This window comes from Hippopotamus amphibius, chromosome 2 (genome assembly GCF_030028045.1).
Source record: "Hippopotamus amphibius kiboko isolate mHipAmp2 chromosome 2, mHipAmp2.hap2, whole genome shotgun sequence".
Lineage (NCBI taxonomy): Eukaryota > Metazoa > Chordata > Mammalia > Artiodactyla > Hippopotamidae > Hippopotamus > Hippopotamus amphibius.
In genome coordinates, this window is record NC_080187.1 from 99,291,109 (window position 1) to 99,312,839 (window position 21,731).

At 39.5% G+C, this 21,731-nt stretch overlaps 1 long non-coding RNA gene across 1 annotated transcript in view; it reads left to right on the forward strand.

Annotated features, from left to right (window-relative positions):
• The first annotated feature begins 3,749 nt into the window (after window positions 1–3,749).
• LOC130846331 (uncharacterized) overlaps window positions 3,750–21,731 on the forward strand; it is a 40,029-nt gene continuing 22,047 nt past the window's right edge. The window contains exons 1-9 of the long non-coding RNA XR_009051543.1: window positions 3,750–3,837; window positions 3,971–4,077; window positions 14,872–16,286; window positions 16,379–16,436; window positions 16,560–16,610; window positions 17,102–17,796; window positions 18,415–18,620; window positions 19,770–20,009; window positions 20,266–20,503. This is a non-coding gene — a long non-coding RNA (uncharacterized LOC130846331). The remainder of the gene's footprint in view (window positions 3,838–3,970; window positions 4,078–14,871; window positions 16,287–16,378; window positions 16,437–16,559; window positions 16,611–17,101; window positions 17,797–18,414; window positions 18,621–19,769; window positions 20,010–20,265; window positions 20,504–21,731) is intronic.

Here is a 21,731-nt window from a genome sequence, read left to right on the forward strand (position 1 = left end):
GAATTGAAACACTTGGAACAGCCATATCTTCAGAAAGTTCAGAAGCATGGTGGCTCAAGGGATGTGCTTTTCCCTCGCAGTGTATGTGCGCCTCAGCTCTAATTTTGGGTGAAGTGTCCACTCTGGGCCGTTTAGTTATGATGCATCTGTTTGTCCAGCAGAGTAGAGCAACACCTCGATCTGATAGAACATGGGTCTTTTCTCCCACCCCAGGGGATGCGATGTGACAGTCTAAACCAGTCACAGTGATATCACTGCCCTGTGTCAGGAATTGGTCTAGGGGTGGCCTGGTGGGCCAGCACTAAGGTAGGAGATGTTAAGTAGAAGGGGGCTGGACATGGAATTTGGAAAAGCTTTTGTGTTCCCAATAGGAAGGAACAACAAATTCACACGGCACAGCTCTTTTCCCCTTCCTTGGAGTTCAGACATGATGCCTGGTGGTGCCGCAGTCATCTTGTGACTGGGATGTGACAAGCACCAGATGAAAGTTGTGTGCTAGAAGCAGGGATTTTAAAGGAGACAGAGAGCCAAGATGTCTCTATAGTAGGCCTGCCACACTGGCACCGGACCCAACACCTCCTGATTTGTTCTTGAGAAAAATAACCCATTTGTTGAAATTACATCACACTACAACAGGCTGTTGTTTTTGTTGTTATTTGCAACCAAAATCATTCCTAAAATACAGATGTCGGGAGCCAGTCCCTATGGATCAGAGAGTGGTTCTCAGATCTTTAATGGGGGAGAGGACAGAGGATGGCTTGTGAAATGGGGAGATATTCAAAGGTGTCTATGAAAGCTAGCCTGGAGCCTTGAAAGCTTACTACTGCTGCACAGCACAGAGAGGGGAGCTGTGTACCAGCTTTTTGTACCAGTCCACACTGTCCTACACAGAATTAACTCGTTAACTCTTGCATTCATTTCCCTAATTTTTAACTGATCCCTTATTATCTGCTAGATATTTTTCTAGGTGTGGGAGCAGATTGGAGAAGACAGAGGAGATGTCAATTCTCAGTAACATTTTAAAGGGGAAATAGACAATAAACCAGAAAAATAAATGAACAGAATCATTCCAGATAATGAGAAGTGCTATAGGAAATAGAAAATGGAGTGTTGTGATAGAGCGTTTGGGAGCGTTTGTGCATAGAAGGCTTAAGAAAGTGATACCGGAAGTAAAACTTGAATTGCAGAAAGGAGCCAGCTGTGTGAGACCCCGGGGGCCAGGCTTTTCAGAAGGGAACAGCCAATGCAGAGGCCCTCAGGCAGGGATGAGCATGGCCTGAATTGTTAATGGGTGTCCAGCGCATGGTGATTCGGGAGGCCACCCATGCTCATCTCATTGTGACCGTTCTGGCCACTCAGCTCGCAGGCATCATGAAGGATCTCGCGGCTGCTGCCAGGGCCGCGTGCTGAGTAGGTGACTGCTCCTCCGTCTGCTTCGGGCTGGGGTGGCACGGCTGGGGGAGGGTCTGTGTATCAGACTGCGGTCAGAGCGCCTGACCGTGCCCTTTCCCTTGGAGAATGGAGCATGGTTCTCAGCCGCGGCACATAGGCTCCCCGGGGGGCTGGCTTCTCCTGGAGCGGGTCAGCCCTCTTCCGGAGCAGCCGGCAGAGCAGCCAGCCGGCACACAGATGCTTCAGGACCACGCTCCAGTCACTGCCTCAACTTACATCTGCCACACTTGACGTTCCTCCCCGTGGAAAGACCTGGCTCTGGCTCTCAGCCTGCTCCGCCTGCTCATACCCAACAGCATTTTCAAGTGATACGTATCAGTGAAGCAGCCACATGAGATCACGGGGCTAGAAGGTCCCTCCCGTGTCAGCCTCGTCCTGCATTCCCCGTGTGTCTGGCGTCACCCAGAACAAAAGTGTTGGAATGCCACCACCCCCGCTGCTAGCGAGTCGCCTGCTAAACCAGACATTCACCTAGTTCCGGTGCAGAATCCAGTTCTCCTTAACACTTGAACTTGGGGGCAATTAATTATATCTCAGAGCTGTTAGATTTTTCCCATGGATCCTGTGTGATTGGTGGGACCTTAGGCGTGTGTTCACCTCAGGAGGGTAAGGTGGCCTGCAAGTAGCCAGAGTACCATTTCAAAACCCTGGTTCATTTCTCCTGGATCTGGGATGAAACAAATCACAAAATATCAAAGTTGGAAGAGACGTCAGTGATTAATATCCCTCCTCTTATAGATGGAAAAAGGGAAAATGACGTAACCAAGGTTAATATTCTACAATAGAAGGCTTTGGGGGATCCACGTGGATCTTTCAGAGATGTTCACAGCATTTTGTTGTTTTGCTTTGACCTATGGAACAAAGGGGAAAAAAAAAAAAACCCTGGGTCAATCTTGTAAATGTGCACAGTCACAGTTCTCTGTGCCTCTGTCTGGTTCAGCTCTCATTACCCTGTGTAGCAGGCATTCTTTTTCTCATTTCACAGACAAGGAAAGTGAATCCTCTTAGTTAGTAAGTGGCAATACTGAATTCAAGCTTAAGCCTTCTGACTTTTACCTAATATTTCCAGATCCATCCCCACTTTCATTCTCTGGGACATAACAGAAAATTAGCCATAACCGAGGTCGGGTAGAATACACAGGAGCCCTGAAGCCGATGTTCTAGGTTGCTACAAGCTCTAAGGAAAGTATTCTGGTTTTTTATCAAACCACTGTCACCTTCGCTGGTGTGTGAATACTTCCCTTGTAAAGCGCTTGTATCTGAAGCAGAGGCCCCGTGGCTCCTAACATGACCTGGTGCTGTCATTCCAATAGCTGCCTTCATTTATTCTAAATACTACCTCCTGGATAGAATGTGGCATGTAGAAGCCCAGGTTGCTAGAACCCACTGACTAGGTTCAAATCCTGGCTCTACCACTTCTTCTGGGTGACCTGAGGGATATTACTTAACCTTCCAGTATCTCAGTTTTCTAAACTATAAAATGGGCTAGCAGTAGTGCCTTCTGAGAAGGTGGTGATGACTAACTGAGGTAAAGTATTTAGAAGAGTAAGTGTTGAGTAAACGGCAGTTGTTGCTACATTTGCTCTAGCGACAACAGAAGGAATTCTGTCACAGATCTGAGTTTTCTCCAGCAGTATGAAAAGAACACTTTCAGAGCTCATGATAACGAATAGGCATTCCAGGGTGAGAAGTATCTAAAAACATAATCACTTACAGTTTACTGCTTGACTCCAGAGAGGGATCTGTTCCTGATGCTCTACTGCAAGGGTTGTCTTCTTTTCCAACAGCAGAAAGCTTTGGCTCACACACCTAAAAAGCTAAAGCTGACCTGGAAGTTATGCTTAGAGAAGAAAAAGAGGAAGAGCCTCTTATGTAACTTGAAGAGTATAAAGGATCCAGTGATAAAAAACCACTGCCCTGAACTCCTCCAAAGTGTAATAAATCTGTCTGTGTAAGACTCTCTGGTTGTTGCCAAGGTATCATTTGTCTTCTTGTTTTTGTCTTAAAATAGACTAGAAAAAATGTTAATAAACCTCTTCCCATTATACTGTGTATTTACACTTAAAGGCTATGAAATACTGTTATTTCAAGTTCTTTCCATCATCTAAAATAACCCCCCTGTATGTCTTATGCTTCCTTAGGAGTATTCTGACTTTAATTTAGTGGTGACCTATGTATGACTTTGTCCGTTTCCTCACACACAGCTGATTCTCCCTCTCCTCTTTCTTTCTCTCTCTCTCTTTCTCTCTCTGCTTATGCTTTTTGCATGTTTAGATCATCTCTCCCCTTACCTTTCAGTGGCTCAGCATTTTGTTGCAATGCATGAGCGAAGTTGGAAAACAGAGCCAAGTGGCAAACTGTGAAGCAACAGCTCAGCCTCACAGAGTGAGTGTGCTTTAAGCTATTTCTGGCCAGAGCAGATGTGGCCTTGATGGACTGTGGGGAACAATATCTGTCAGGTAAAAATAAGTTACTAAGATTAACACCAAAATGTTGCAAATCCTTCATTTGCAAACAGATCCTGAATTGGGAGCCATGTGGAAAGAAGACTGGATTGGGAATCAGATTCGGGGTCCTGCCTGGGTTTCTTCCAGATGATCCCACCAGTCCGCCATCTGGTCTCAGGTAAGTATCTGCGACTTGCAAAAAGTTATTTAATCAACAATAAAAAATAGGGAGAATACAGTAACAGAACTGTGTGTGCCACCATCAAATTCTAGGCGATCCTGACATTTGGATGAGTTGGCTTCAGACCTAGTTGAGTTTTTTGTGGATTCCTCCTTCATCCCGTTTCCCTTCCTCCCACCCCAGAGGTTAACACTGTCTTGAATTTGCATGCTTTCATACTTCTGTATACACATTCCTTTGAGCAATAGGTACTCTTGTTTTGCATGTTTTAAAACTTTAAGTAACTTTAAGTATGATGTACATATCATTCTTCAACTTTCTTTTTTTTTTTAATTTAGCATTAGATTTCAGCAACAAAGCTCTGATCCATTCATTTTAGCTACTATATATTGTAATGATTTGCCAGTCTATCTACTTATTTATCTATCTCCATTCTCCTGTTGATGAATAATTAGTTTTTTTCTAATTTTGCACGATGATAAACAATGCTTCAATGAGTATTCTTGTTCATTTCCTGTCCTAACATACAGAAGCTGCTCAAAAATAGCATTTTTTTCAAAACGTTTTGTCTACACTCACAAAGATGCACTTTACATGGCAACCCATCACATACATGTGCCACATTTCTGTGTGTCTGTGTGTGTACACATTGTATGTGGAATAAAATTTCTCAGAATAATACTCATCGTTGTTGGCTCTTCAGCTATAATCCAGTTTGGTCTGGCCTATTTCACACACTGGAAAATACCCTACTTGCAACTTACTAAGGTGATCCCATGACCCAGTGGTGTATCTCCACTGTTCTGGGGCACATCCTTGGACATGGAATTGCTGGGTCATAGGTTATAGCCGTTTTCAAATTGAGGAGTTTGTGCCTTCATGAGTCCATTTGATGCATTTAAGTGGATATTTGCATTTAGCCAGCATTCTAAGGGTGTCTAGGATGCGGCTTTTTGAGTCATTTAGTGGCTGGGAATGGAAGTCCCATTTTAGCTTTCTGGGCTTCAGTGTTTTCATCTGTCACAAGAAGCACAACACAAAAATACTAGACTCTTCAGTGTTTTGCAGACTGCTTTCTTTTCAGCCCTAGGGTCCTGGAAAGGGATTCAGGGTCTGCCATACCGTGTGGAGGTTGAGGGGAGAGGGGAGTTAGGGTAGCGAAAGGAAGAGGGTGAGGAGGTGGAAAGCTGGACCTTTCACCACAGTTCCTACCCAAGGAGTCCATTTTGATATTTGTCGCCTGTATTGCCATTGTGTGCAGCTTGCAAATATTCTTAAACTACGGGTTTAGATATTCCTCAAGGCTCTTTCCAATCTAAACTTGAATGAAAATAACTTCTGAGTCTCTGGACCATTTAAAATTGCAACCAGAATGAGAGAACATGATGGCTTAAAGCATAGGGCATTGGCAAATAGCATTGGTTAACCCAAGCTCTTTGTGAATTTCTGCCACTGTAGAATCTGACTTGGAAAGGCTGCTTGCAGAGTCCTGGAGGGCAGTGACTTTGGGGCATTCTTGGGCTGGGGCTGCCACTTTGGGGACAGCCATTTCTACTCTGTCCTATGGTCTTCATCCACATGGGGCTGCTTTAAAGAATTTATTTTTTTTTATTACAGTAGAGTTGATTTAAAGTGTTGTGTTAGTTTCAGGTGTACAGCAAAGTGATTCAGTTATATATATATGTGTGTGTGTGTATATATATAATATAAATATTGTATATTATCTATATTCTTTTTCATTTTCCATTGTAGGTTTTCACAAGATATTGAATATAGCTCCCTGTCTTTGTTGTTTAACTATTTTATGGATAGTAGCATGTATCTGTTATTCCCAATCTCCTCATTTATCCCTCCTGCTCATGCCGTGCCCTACCCCTTGGTAACCATAAGTTTGTTTTCTATGTCTGTCACTCTGTTTCTGATTTGTAAATGAGTTTACTTGCATAATTTTTTTTAGATTCCACATATAAGTGATGTTATATGATATTTGTCTTTCTCTGTAAAAAATTGCTTTTCCTTCTCTCTGCTTATTTATTCCGTGAATGAGGCCCTCATACAAATTTCTCTGAGCTCCATTTCTGCCTTGCCAGCCATTCCACAGGCTCACGGTAGAGCTCATTTGCTCAGCAGGATACACATACAATTAGACTATTATATTCACACAGATGAAATTTTATTATCATTTTAATGAAAATATTCAGCTCCTTGTGGGTTTATTTTTGTCCTCCCAAATAGGGTAAGAGTGTAAACAACTGGTGGTAACTTGGTAGTAAAGTGACTTCAGGGTGGCATATATTAATTCGTAGAGCATCGTGGTTCCCTCTGCTAATCCCCTTGCTGTCTCTCTCGTTCTCCCTGCCTCCCAGCGCCCAGATGACTGCCTCCTCTCACATCCTAGTCCCTCCCTTTAATTTGTCCCGCTTGCATTTCATCTTCCTTAATCACTGTTTTCATCACATCACTCCCTTGCTCAGAAACCCTCCAGGGATCTTTATTTCCCACCACATCAAATCTAAACGCGGTGGCCTGTTTTTAAGGCTTCTCCTAATCTATTCTTTCCTTGCGTCTCCGGCTTTATTTCCTTTGCCAGATGTGGTTCTGGTTCCTGTGGTTTAGAGATAATGGAGTTTTTGTACCCACTCACACACAAAAAATTGGAATGTGCGTCAGTTTTCTTAAGCACAGTCCAGCCTGGTTCCCTCCCACAAAGCATGCGTCAGCAGTGGTGGCTCCACTCCCCGCCCCCAGGCCACGTGAGCGAGACCGGGGGCTCCTCTGGGGGCAGCGTGTGCACGAACACAGTTTGTGCCCCACTCTCTGCATATCCTGGGAGAAGCGTAGGCACTGAGAAGGAAGACGGATCCCTGGAGTGGTTTGTGAAAAGCTCTGCCATTTTGACAGGACAGGCAGAATGCAAGCAGCTTAGAAGGCAGGTATGACCAATATGAAGTTTCAAGCCAGAAAGAGCTGATGCGAAAACTTGGCAAGAGGTCCACCCTGGATAAGGCAAAACTCAGCAGATCACAAAGACTCAGAAAAGATGCCGGTGAGGTTCGTAAAGGAGATTCTAGAGCAGGTTGACCTATTGGAGTAGGCCTAGAACATCTGTGAATATAGTTTATTTTCGACTTTTTATTTCTTATGTGGTGTGTGTGTTTGTCATTTACTTTGTTTTTCTATAACTATTTCGGTAAGTCCTGGCTCTTCCACTAAGGAGCTGTGTGATTTGGGGCAAGTTTCTTTATCCTTAAAGTGGAAGTTATAATGCTACATAGTATATGGGGTTGTTGTGAGGACTAAATAATACGTTTAAAGAGCATAGAATGGGGTCCAAGACAAAAATATTACCCGTTATTCCTATCACCATTATCATTGTAAGTACGTATAAGCTGCTCTTCATTTAAGCAGCTGCTAAAATTCCACCTTCTCTCAAAATACCTTCAGGTCAGTTGAGTTGAGCAAATGTTTGCTGAGTGCTCAATATATGTCACGCACCGATGCAACACTGACGAAACTACAAGCAAGAAATTGACCTTGCCCCTGAGTAGCTTGCCTTCCAGTAGGGAAGACAAACCCACAAGCAGATTATTTCAGCTTAAGGCTTGGCTGTCCAGTGCAGTCGCTACTAGCCATGAGTGGCTATTAAGCTCTTGAAATGTGGCTGGTCTGAATTGAGATGTGCTCTACGTGTAGAATACACAGTGGATTTTGAAGACTTGAAATGGCAAAAGAATGTAAAATATCTAATCATTTTTAGTATGATATTGATTACCTGTTGAAATGATAACATTCTGGACATGCTGGGCTAAATGAAACACATGAAGTTAATTTCAGCTGTTTCTTTTTAATATTTAAAATCTGTGCTACTAGCACATTTAACTTTATGTGGCTCCCGCGAGGTTTCTGTTGCATAGCACTTGGTCTAAGATGATACAGTAGAGGTTCAAACAGTGGGTAGGGGGGAGGCATGCCATGCAGCCTGGGGTTGAAGGCAGGCTGCCTGGAGGAGCAGATGCATCCTGGCTGAGTTAAAGGATGCGCAGAGGTTATCCAGGCAACCACAGATCTAAAGGGCATTCCAGAGGGAGGTAATAGGAAGGCGTGGAAAGGATGGTATTTATGGGGCACTGGAAGCAGTTGGCTTTTCCCCAGCATAAAACATGGTGAGCTGGGGACTAGAAGAAAAAGCTACCAGAGAAGTGAGATCTAATTTTCCCATCATTTAACACCCAGTTGTCATTAAATGCTTGGGTTCTTGTCTTATACATGAGGTCTGGTTATGTTTCCACTATTGTTTGAAGTTTTGGACTATCAGCCGTGGAGAGTTGGAAGGTTATGTCTGTATAAGAATAGGGCTGTCCCAGAGGACAGGACTCATGAGTGCGCATGTGTCACTTGCAAGGCAGGATGCCATCTTCCCCTCTGCAGATCGCCCTAAAGGTGGACAGGCAGCCTAAAATTGCTGCCTAGAGTGTAGGACTAGTGAATGAGGATCACATACGAAGGTCAGCGCTTTTGATTTATTTTCATTCATTGGGTTCAAGGAGAGTATACATGGCTGTATTCACACTCATTTACCTGTCAATGGATTTCAGTAGGACTCCTCCCCTGAGAAGTTCCCACCAATAAGGAATATAATTATTCCACAGATGATATTAATTTGGAAGCATGTTATACCATTCTATCACAAGTCACCCTCAGGTCTTTTGCCATTAATAACTAATTATTACATGGATATTTAGTAGATCATGAAAGAGCACATGCAAGAGGAGTAGCAAGAGAAGACTGGGAAAACCTAAGTGGGTGGAGAACCTGAAGAGTTAGAACGTACCTTCCAGGTCTGCTTCTCACTCTTTAATGCACATAATAATTACATGGGATCTTGTGAAAATACAGGTTCTGATTCATTAGGTCTAGGCGTGGAAGCAAGAATCCACACTTTTCTTCAGGCTCCCAGGTGATGTTAATGCCACTGGTCCACAGGCCTCACTTTGAGCTGCAAGGGCTTAGAGTCTGTTTAGTACAGTCCTTCACCCAGGGCTGGAATCTCCATTGCAACAGCCCTTATGAGTCACTGGAAGCCTCTGCAGGAAGACCTCTGGTGCACCTCACCTCCTGCTCCTTTGTGGAGTGAGTCTGATTGTTGGAACAGTTTTTGCTTGTCCCTAGATGCTATCTGGGGAATTTCTGTGCATTGGTCCCTGTTCTATTTTTGGAACCGCTACGATAAGGAATCTAATCTCTCTTTCTCATGACAGTCACTTGGATATTTGAAGGGCATTTATATCTTCCCCTTAACTCTTCTCTTCAATAGATTAAATCTCCTCTCTCCTTTAGCTGTTAATCATAGAACCCTCTGGACTCTCCCAGGAAACAGTGTTCTTTAAGTATACCTCTCCTAACTGAACCCAGTGTTCCAAGCTTTGTCCAAACATCAAAATGTAAAATGGGCTTATTAGCTAGCTACCTGGATGTTGATGTTCTCCTTCTGCCGAAGAGTCCTCAATCTTGATTGGTTGGCAGCCACGTGAGACTTTAGATTCAGAATGAACTTGGTTGATAAGAAAAAGCCCCGTTTTTCCTCACTGGCTGCTATTGACTCCTCTAGCACTTACGGAGTTTATTTATATTTTGAAAAAAGAAGCTGTGATGACTTCTTTTCTGGTTATGAAATAAATATTTGGAAATGTGGAAATGTGAATAATATAGCAACATGATCATTATTAACATGATATATATAGCCAGTTGTTTTTATGCACAGGGATGCATATGTCTTGTCAATGGCATTTTGCAGTAGCACCGAACTACCCTCTGTGAACATGTTTCATACAACATTTTCCTCAGCTACATATTTAATCATATCAAAATTCTGTAGGTTATTCAATTAGTCCCCTGCTGTTGGACATTTAGGTTGTGATTTTGTTGTTGTTGTTATGATCAACACTTTAATAAACATCCATGAACCGAAATTTTCTGATTTTTATTTTTTTATCGAATTACAGCTGATTTACAATATTGTGTTAGTTTCACGTGTACAGCAAAGTGATTCAGTTATATATAGATATTCTTCTTCAGATTCTTTTTCCATTGTAGGTTATTATAAGATATTGAATGTAATTCCTTGTGCTATACAGTAAATCCTTGTTGCTCATCTATATTATATATGGTAGTGTGTATCTGTTCACCTCAAGCTCCTAATATATCCCTCCTCCTCGCCCTTTCCCCTTTGGTAATCATAAGTTTGTTTTCTATGAACCTAAACATATATACATGTTTTATTAAGGTCAATTCCTAGAAGGGAAATTACCGAGCTAAAAGATAGGATATTTAAAGTTGTTTAGTTTGTACGTCATGTTGTCTTCTAGAGACATTGTGCTAATGTGGATGTGTTACCACCATCAATAAGAACAGCGATTTTTCTACACACTTGCACTCATAATCATAAAACAGCCTTTGATAGTTTGAAGAATAAAAATATGATATTTCATTGTTTTATTTGCATTTTAATAACTAGTGAGAGTGAACATTTTTTCACGTGTCTATTGCCATTTTAACTTCTTTTGGAGAATTAACTTTTCATATCTGTTGCTCGTTTTTCTATTAGGGTGTTTTTATTTTTCTTAATGGCTTGATGGCTTGGAGTAGTTATTTTAGTGCAAAGAATATTTATCCCAAGTTTATTTGCTTTTTAGTTTTGTATTTCATTATAACTGGATGCGTTCTGGATTATGTCTTCTATCAGATTATTCTTAATTTATAGAAGAGTTATGTTTTTGTGTGTGTATGTATGTGTTACTTAACTGGTAAGCTTGCTAAACATTCATATTCATTTGAAACATTTAAGTTAATTTTGAATTTCATATCTTTTTCTTGTCTTATTATATTAGCTAGAAAATTCAAGAACAATGCTATATAACAGTGGTGGTGATGGGCATCCTTGTTGTGTTCCTGACTTTAGGAATACCTTAATGTTTCATTATTAAGCATGATACTAGCTTTTGGTTTGAGATATGTATCAAGACAAATATACATTTGCTAAGTAAATATCCATTGATTCAGATATTTTTACAATTAAAAAAAATTAACAGTAATACCTGAATTTTATCAAATATTTTTTAGCATCTGTTTATATGACTGTGGTCTCACTCTCATGAGCTCTCTCTCTTGAAACAATTGCAAATCTAGAGAAAAGTTGTGAGTACAATGCAAATAACTATTTCTCTGAAACCACTTGAGAGTTTGCTGCTGACATTATACCCATCAACTCTAAGTACTTTTGTGTATATTTTCTACAAACAAGAAATATTCTCTTGCATTTCCAAAATACAACCACCAAAACCAAACACTGAAACATTCGTATCATTTAATCTGTAGATCCCATTCAAGTTCTGCCAAATGTCCCAGCCACAGCCCAATAACACCCAATGCAGAATCACATGCTGTCCATACAAAAACTTACACACAAATGTTTATAGCAGCATTGTTCATAATAGTCCAAAAATGGAAGCAACTGAAATGTTTAGCAGTTGATGAATAGGTAAACAAAATATGGTATCTCCATGCAATGGAATATTATTCAGCCAGGAAAAAGGATGAAAGTCTTGTTACATGTGAGACATGGGTGAAAATATTATGCTAAACAAAATAAACCAGTTAGAAAAGATCACATATGATATGATTTCATTTATATGAAAGGCCCAGAATAAGCAAATCCACAGACTGAAAGTAGATTAGTGTTCCCTAGGGATTGGGGGGTGTTGGGAGAGGGAATGGGGGTGACAGCTACTGGGTGCAGGGTTTCTTTTGGGGTGATAAAAGTGTTCTTAAATGGTGGTGATGGTTGTACATCTCTGTGAATATAGTAAAAAAAAAACAAAACATTGAAATGTAGACTCTGAAAGGGTGAAATTTATATGTTGTGAATTTTACCTTCATAAAGCTGTTGTTAAAGAAAAGACTTGTATGTTGCCTTTACTTCTCATGTCCCTTTGGTCTCCTTCCATATGGAACAATTCTGCAGTCTTTTCTGGGCTTTATTGACCTTGACACTTTTGAAACTTATGGGCCAGTTCTTTTGTAGGTTGTTCCTCAATTTTAGGTTGTCCGATATTTCCTCATGATTACATTCAGGTTATGCATCTAGGAGGATATATCAGAGAAGGGATACTGTGTTCTTCATACTATACCTTATCAAGTGCTACTTGATTTTGATTTGTCCTGTTACTGATGACGTTCAATTTGATCCGTTGATTAAGGTGTTATGTGTCAGGTTTCTCTCCTGTAAAGTTATTCCTTTCCCTTTTAAATAATTTTATTTTGTGAAAAGTTACTTTGAAAGGGTATAAAAATCCCTTCTTTATCAAAGGTATATTCATGTATTGTATTAGTACGAACCCATGCTTTCATATTTAATTTGTCATGTTATGATCCATTACTCAAATTACTTTTTTGATGTCAAATTATCCCAGATTTGACCCATGGGAGCCCCTGAAACTGGCATCTGTGTCCTTTTAGTGTATCACCTTCATTCTGTGAATGATCCCTTACTCTCTGGTATAAGAAGATGCTCCAGTTCATTTTGTACTTTGCCTTCCCCAGCCCTAGAATCAGCCATTTTCCCAAGAAGCCTGTTTCCTCTTAGAAGAAAATGTTATTTAGAAACCAAGAGTTGATCTCTAAGGTATGCTTGCTGCTTTTGGGGTTTCACTGCTCCAAACCCCTCTCAGTGGACTGAGCTAGAGAATATATGTAGGTTTCTGTGTACATACACACATGCTTATATCTGTGATTTTCTATATTATCTGTGTTCATCCATCCATCCATATGTGAAAAATCATGACTTTATAGAGATACTTTTACCCCAATGCAACTCCATAAATTTATTCGAGTTTTCAGCATTTCCACATTTGTAGCTCTCTCCTCTGAGAGTAAGAAATCTGACTGCTATTATCCATGAGAGCGTTACCTATGTAATGAGACCCTGTGTAAAACCAATCTTCCATTTACCACCACTGCTCTCTCCCCTGTGTTTGCCCTCCTCACAGCACTCAAGTTCTAACACACACCCATTTCTTCTTGGCCCTAGCTACTGGCTTTTAGATTTAATTGGTCAGGAATGGAAAGGGAACAAGATGAGGAGGAAGAGAAAGCTGTTTTCCTCTTTTGACTTATAATTTAGTGAATTATACTAATAGGTTTTTTTAATATTGACTCATCCTTGGACTTTTGCAATGTGCTACTTTGATTTTTCTACTCTAAAATTTATTGATAAGTTTTTAAAAATACTTCAATTTTATTGGAGTATTGATTTATCATGTCATGTTAGTTTCAGGTGTACAGCAAAGTGAATTAGTTATGCATATACATATATCCATTCTTTTTCAGATTCTTTTCTCATATAGGTTATCACAGAATATTGAGTAGAGTTCCCTGTGCTATACAGTAGGTCCTTGTTGGTTATCTATCTTATATATGTAGTGTGTATGTGTTCATCCCAAACTCCTGATTTAATCCCTCCCCCCCGTTTCTCTTTTGGTGACTGTAAGTTTTCAGTATCTGTAAATCTGTGTCTGTTTTTAAATAAGTTCATTTGTATCTTTTTTTAAAAATTAGATTCCACATATGAATGATATCATATGATATTTGTCATTCTCTGACTTACTGCAACATGAATGGTGATAGAGATTATCATACTAAGTGAAGTGAGTCAAGGTTTCTTGATAAGTTATTTTTCTCATCTGAAAAAGCCTTGACATGCTAGAAATTTTCTTAGACATTCCCTTAATTTCATTCTCTTTGATTTATACAGGGGAATACATGGCTTTCTGCTCACTTCTTTGCGTTTTTTTCCCAGTGCCTTTGATTTTGGGAGTGCTTTCAGAATGATGGCTGCATTTTCAGTGGTGGAAATTATTGATGTGTCTCAGAAGCAAGGAATCACAGGATATCTACTTTCCAGTGGTGATGTAGGACTCTCACAAAAGCCATGCCATTATTTATAATAGCCTAATGAGTTTTTTTGCCCATAGAAATAGAATAGGGATTCCTAACATTTCCTGGAATCTCTCCCTACTGCCAAAAATAACAATGGAAAGAAAAATAGAATTCAACTAAATGCCCATTTGTTAGCCTAGCATTGGAAGGGACCAGCCTTAAAGAATAATTGGTGAGCAAATCATCACCAATACCAATTTGACTATCCTTCAAATCCTTCAGATCAGCCTGACCCTAAAGAATTTCTTGGAGCCCACAAGAAGGTTAATTGAAAAGATAAATCTGCTTTGGGAAGCATTTGTATTTTAAGGAGAGATGGAGTTGGGGAAGTGCCATGTAGACATCTATCATTCTACAAATCATAACTATTGTCAGTGACCTGAAACCTGGAGCATGTTATGATGGTTAAATAATGTCCATAGTTTGTTCTCTGGGAATGCTTTTGTCCCCCACCTGATCACTACCACGCTGCCTTGAGTCTTTCAGGCCTAAAGTGCGTAAGTTGTGTATATTTTTCTGGGTAGTTGGTTAATTTTGGAGACAACCACCTTGCAGGTATGATTTTCTTCCACCGACAGAACGAAGTCTGGATTCCTATCCTTTCTGTTTCATTATTCATACTTTCTTCCCCATCTCCTACCAGCCCTCCTATCAGTTCTGTTTAAAGACAATATTAGTATGCGTGTAGATTCCTCCATAAAGATCTACATATGCCCTCATGTGCTTGTTCACATACACATATACCCACAGAACATGTATACTCCAGTAGGTTTTTTTTTTTTTTTCTCTCTTGATCAGGTCACTCCTGAGAAACCATCTGAATATGACAAAAGCTACCACTAGAGATGAAGGAGGAAAGGTTGGTACTTTCTGGTAATGAGATATGAATTTATTCTGCATGAACCACTGGGGAACTGTGCCTTCCTGGGAATTGCATGCTCCAGCCATGCCATTGGCTCTGGTGACCCACAGAGAGGGTAATCCAATTATCCATGTAAAGAAATGTCTGAAAACAAAGAACAAATAGAAGCTGTGTTTTGGAAGCACGCTCATTCATAAAACTGGTAGGTCGCATTCATTTCAGAAGTGCATCAATTAGAATATTGAAGGAATCTGTGATTAAAACATGCATTCATTTGTTCATTCAACAAATATGTATTGAGAGGCTTCCATGTGCTAGACACGGTCCTAGGGGCTGGAGGTATATTAATAAGCAAAGACAAACATGGTCCTTGCTGGTAAGTTTAGCAACTGGTTTTCTGGAAACAAAAGCCCTGATTTTCAGTATTTGCCAGTTTCAAGCTCTCTGTGCTCTACATCACCTGGCACATAGTCAGAACTCAAACGTGGCAACCATCATCATCATCTTTATGTCTTGATCAAAATCACCATCAGTGTTATGTATGACAATTATGCTTTAACAACATACTGAGAAGAAACTCATGATCTACGGGGGAAGGGTCCAAGATATGTGTTTAGGAGTGTGTGTGTGTATAAAGGTAAAGAAAAGCAGGGAAGTGTCTGAAAGGATACACACTGCATTTGGTATGGTTACCTCAAAAAGGTGTGGGGTTGAGTGAAAGGCAACTAACAAAGTAGGACTTTTTTCTTTTCTCTTACTAGAATTCTGTACAGTTTGAATTTTCATGAGTATGAATTAATTTTATAATTTTTAAAGAAAATTTGCGCTGTCCAAATTGAACAGCATAACTCTCTCACATGATACCAGTCCAACAGTGACCAAATGCATAGTAGATAAAGGGCAGTTATTATGGGAGAGTCAGATACCATCATAACATATGAATCACTGTGGATGGAATCATTGTTAAATGGTCGTCAAATTGTTTTCCTGGTAAAAAGTGACTTCAGCTGTTGACAGAAAATGAACTAGAATCAAGGCACTTGATAAGTATTCCAGTTGCTATAAAACAAACCACCCCAGAACAGCAACTTAAAATAATGACAGTGTTTATTTTGCTCATAGATTTGCAATTAGGGTGGGGTGGGGTGGGGACGTTTTGTCTCTTCTCTGCTTGGCATCAGGTGGGATTACTGGAAGGCTGAAGGTGGAATCATCTGAAGGTACTCACTCACGTGTCTGGTGGTTGATGCTGACTGTTGGCTGGGACCAACATGGGGCTGTGGCTGGAACACATGTGGCCCTTCCATACACCTGCTTGTCTTCCCCACAGTATGGTGGCTGGGTTCCAAAGGTGAGTGTCCCAAGAGAGAGTTGGGTGGAAGCTGTATCAGCTTGTATGACCTAACCTAACAACTTCACTTTCTTCACATTCTCTTACTCAAGGTAGTCACAAAGCATTGCCCAAGTGCCAAGAAAGGAAAAATGGACTCTATCCCTTGATGTAAGTAGCAAGTTCTATAAGAACATGTGGCACTGGAAACATTAATGTGGCCATTTTTGAAAAATACAACCTGCCCCAATAGGTCCTTTCCTTTCTGATTTGGTCTGAACTATATATCTGCAGAGCCAATATGGAAAATTGCCCAGATCCTCTTGTCTGCCCAGCTGAATGAATGTGAGTATTGCAAATTTACCTTTACTCCAAAAACCATATTCATGCATTGTGAAAGCTGTAAATTCTTATGTGAGAAACCAAAAGAATGTTAGTATTATTATATTTCCCTTGCTTAGTACCGCCATAGTTTTTAAAACAATTTCCCTGTGTACTGGCAAATTTATCTTAACCTACAAGGGAGATTGACACATTACAGGGATGGTGAAAGTCTGCCTTTATTGGTTGGACTCAGGAAACTGGCGGGTTTGTATTGTTTTGGTTTCTGAGCTTACTTCTCAAATACAATGAAAGATAGTGCACAGAAAGGAGATTCGTGAGAATGAATGGTTTGCAATGGAATTTCAAATATTCTTCTTAAATGCACATTGGTGTTCTTATTACCTACCAGCCACACTTGATTCAAGGCTATGTTAAGTTTAATGTGTTGAGAGTCAGGTGCATTTCTCATTTTTTATTAAAGTTGGAGTCAGCGTATTCATTTGTATCCCTAGTGTCCTTGGTTCCCACTGGGGCATGCATGCACAGAGGACATGTTCACAGTAGACTGGTCACCAGGTATGTATGGATTACCCATAGAGCAGCACTTGGAGAATTGTCAGAAAACATCAAATTAATGGAGTCTACTAGGTTCAAGTCTCCTTTTATTTTATGGTACGACTTCTTAGCCCCAAATCAGCTGTAAATTAGATCTGCAGGGATTCTAGTTTTTAAAAACTCTAAGCTGTTAATTTTTATTTCTTTGAACATAACCAAGTTCTTTCCTCATTTAAGAAGATGTGGTTATCATGAAACTAAAGGCTTAAAAACTAGCTCTTTTGATGATTGACTGTGAAACAAACAAGCAAAAACCAAAAAAAAAAAAAAAGAAAGAAAGAAAGAAAAAGAAAAAAACAGACTTTCACACTGCCTTTTAAAATGTGAAAAACCAGCTTCTATTCACAGTTGGATAAATCAATCAAATTGAATTTTAGTAAAGTTTTATCCCCAAATATTTTTTTGTTTAGACTGAAGACAGCCATGAGACATTTAAGTTCAGTCAACATTTCATTCTTCAGAAATTTGTTAAAGACTTGAAACTTTTTCCAGCTGCCTTCCTCCCATCACTACAATGCCAAAGTAGCAAAAGGAGCAAGCCTGGTGCCTGTATCTTCCCTGAAACTGACAGCATAAATGGAATTCAAATATTGTGAGCCCAAATTCTTGTGTTCGTTGATGTACCCTTGTAAAGAACATTTCTGATGTGCCCGTCTCAGACAGTTATTAAAACCATCAGTTAAGACAGTAAACCTGGTTGTTATTCAGCTCACCTAGGGGAGCTTTTATGAACTATTGGCTCTTGGTGCTGCTCCCCAAAGATGCTGGCTCACAGGCCAAGTATGAGACCAAGGAATCCATACTCTTCAAAAGTTCCTATTTTGATTCTGGGTGTCAGCCCAGGCTGGGAATGACTGAATGAGAATATTTGCTAACTTTTAAAGTAAAGTTTGTGAGGTAAGACGTTTTCCCTTGATAGAGTTTTTATAGCTCAAAACCAAGCGATATTATGTTTGAATTTCTATCCTTGTTACATTTTATGATAGGAATCCAGGCTTGCCCTAAATTTTATATATTGACTTACTTTATAGTAGAAGCTACAGCTTTATAAAAAAAAAAAGGGGGGTGGGGTGGGGAGATTTAGTTCATAAATCTCATCATCATTTCCCTCTTTAGCTTTGTATTTGGGCTGAAATATATTTTATACACAAATAATGTTATATATAATAATAATGATTACTTTCAGTATTTGGTAAAATTTTTCTTTTAGATCCTTTGGGCCTCTCTAGCTGGAACTTGTGCAATAAAGGAACAAGTACAAGCAATTAATTATGGTTAGAGGATATGAATGGGGCAGGACTCATGAAAGTGGAAAGTTTTGTATAGAGGCACAAAGAATACCTAATATTTCTACAAATAGAGGAAACAATAAACAAAGGCACAGATGCTTGAAGTTGCCTGCACGTTCAAGGATGGGTGAGTAGCTAAGTGTAGCCAGGGTACAAGATAATGGGAGATATCCATGGCTTAAAATAGTCAATCTTCAGTGATGGGGGCAAAGAATTCTATCTTGGTTCTATTTCCAATTGTCTGGACTGGCTTTTTGAGAACGTATGTTAAGATAGATTCTAAGGAGACATCTGGCTCTGAGGCTGATTAGGGCTCAGCTATGGCCAGAAGAGGGGGCAACAGAATAACAGGGTATTTTCTGTTCCTAGTCTGCATGATGTAAATTTTGGGCACGTATTCTTGATCTTAGTGTTTTCTTCCATACTGTCTCTTAATTTGGTGTATACATTCAATGTCTTTGTCCTGCTTTTAATTCTCCCTGTGGCATCTTATGTTATATATTGATCTTTGAGGGATTCATGAAATACTTACTGATCCTTTGAGAAAGGTGTTTTGCCTTTGGCTGCCCTTCTAGCCCTATTGGTGGGCACTGAGGGTGGAGTTTGCTGGAACGTACTGAAGTGGTAAGAACTAGATGACTATAGCCCAGTGTTCACTTCTGAATTTCTGAATCAGCGATCGAGTCAAAGGGTGACTGATGAACTGTTAATCTGATTCGCTGCATTTATGGATTTCCGTTTAAAAGCTGATGGGGCACAGATACATTTTTCTCCAGAAGAGAAAAGAGCTAACATAGAAATTAGATCCTACTTCGGTTTCTACCGAGAAGGTTTACACTGATTGTCAAAGCACCTGTGTTATTATACATGTAAATATTGATCGGTCTAATAATTTTTCAATTTACCAGTTTTCAGAAACAAATCCAAATACTTTACGTGCTTCAAGGAAATTTTAAAATGCATATTTACTTCTTCAAAACTGTAATTTCTATAAAAGCTCTTTTTGTTGATCCCACTAGTTTTTAGTTACATCCAGCAGTCTCGTTTGGACAAAATACATAGGTGCTTCATTAATACTACTTGAAGATTTTGTATTTAATTAGCATGTGTTTTCACTTCTAAGACTTTCTTGGGGCCACATTTCAGTACTCTGAAATCGGGCAGTGTGCATTGTAATCCCTGTGGACACTTCATGACGCATTTTACCTGTCATTTCCTTCTCCCACCTCCCCCCAAAAGCTGGTATTACATCTATGCTGCTTCTTGGCTGTTTTAGAATCGGGGAAGTGTGGAAAGTGCATGCGTGGAGGATGGATGACTTTCTTCGATTTTGCCAAAAGGAAAGAATGAGAACATGAAAAATAGGGCAGAATGAGAATTGCTTTGACTGAAGATTTCAAAACCACATCTCCCTCTTCGCCTGCATTCTGAACGTGGCTGCGTGCACATCTGAAACCTGGAAGTTGGTGATGACTTTTTCTGCAGTGACGTAAAGGAGCAAAAAAAGATGGATCAGGTGACTTACAATCACTTTATTTCCCATATTTAAAAATTGGTTTAGTAAGCTAGTGATGTCAATTGTTATTGGTGCTAGAGGGAATATTTTTTACCTAGAGATTAAGTTAAAAACCTTAGAAAGTTAAATCTTTAAAAAAAATTGTATCTTATATTGGAGTATAGTTGATTTACAATGTTGTGTTAGTTTCAGGTGTACAGCAAAGTGATTCAGTTATACATATATTCATTCTTTTTCACATTCTTTTCCCATTTAGGTTACTACAGAATATTGAGCAGAGTTCCCTGTGCTGTACAGTAGGTTCTTGTTGGTTTTCTCTTTCATATATAGTAGTGTGTACATGCTCTGCTGCTATGTCTCCTCCACACCCACTGCCACTGTCCAGGCGTCCTGCAGTAACTCCTGTGTTCATATACTATCCTGCAGACAATATTCTTCCTCTTCTTCCTCCAACATTCTCCATTCAGGCGAGATCACCAATTTTATAAAAACAGGTATGATCTTTAAAAAAATTTTTTATTTAATTGATTTACAATGTTGTGTTTCAGGTGTACAGAAAAGTGATTCAGTTATATATATGTGTGTGCATATATATATTCTTTTTTTAGATTCTTTTCCGTTATAGGTTATTACAAAATATTGCATATAGTTCCCTGTACTATATAGTAGGTCCTTGTTGTTTTTCTGTCTCCTGTATAGTAGCGTGTATATTTTGATCCCAAACTCCCAATTCATCTGTTCCCCCCACTTTTCCTCTTTGGTAACCATAAGTTTATTTTTTAAGTCTGTGAGTCTGTTTCTCTTTTGTAAATGAGTTCTTTTATATCATTTTTTTGTAGATTCTGCATAAACGATATCATATGATATTTGCCTTTGTCTGACTTCACTTAGTATGAGAATCTCCAGGTCCATCCATGTTGCTGCAAGTGGCATTATCTCATTCTTTTTTATGGCTAACATTCCACTGAATACATGTACTACATCTTCCTTATCCATTCTTCTGTCGACAGACATTTAGGTTGCTTCCAGGTCTTGGCTGTTGTAAATAGTGCTGCAGTGAACATTGGGGTGCATGGATCTTTTTGAATTATGATTTTCTCCAGATATATGCCTAGGAGTGGGATTGCAGGATCATAGGGTAGCTCTAGTTTTAATTTTGTAAGGAACCTCCATACTGTTCTCCATACTGGCTGTACCAATTTATATTCCCACCAACAGTACAGGAGGGTTCCCTTTTTGATAATGGCTGTTTCAGCTGGTATGAGGTGATACCTCATTGTTGTTTTGACTTGCATTTCTCTAATAATTAGTGATGTTGAACATCTTTTCATTTGCCTCTTGACCATCTGCATGTCTTCTTTGGAGAAATGTCTATTTAGATATTCTGCCCATTTGTGGATTGGGTTGGTTTTGGTTTTTTTTTTTTTTTTAATTGAGCTGCATGAGCTGTTTGTAAATTTTGGAGATTAATCCCTTGTTGGTTGCATTGTTTGAGAATATTTTCTCCCACTCTGTAGGTTGTCTTTCTGTTTTGTTTATGGGTTCTTTTGCTGTGCAGAAAGCTTATAAGTTTAATTAGGTCCTATTTATTTTTGTTTTTATTTCCATTACTTTAGGAGACTGATCGAAATGTTCTGCCTATGTTTTCCTCTGAGAGTTTTATAGTATCAGGTCTTACATTTAGGTCTTTAATCCATTTTGAGTTTATTTGTGTGTATGGTG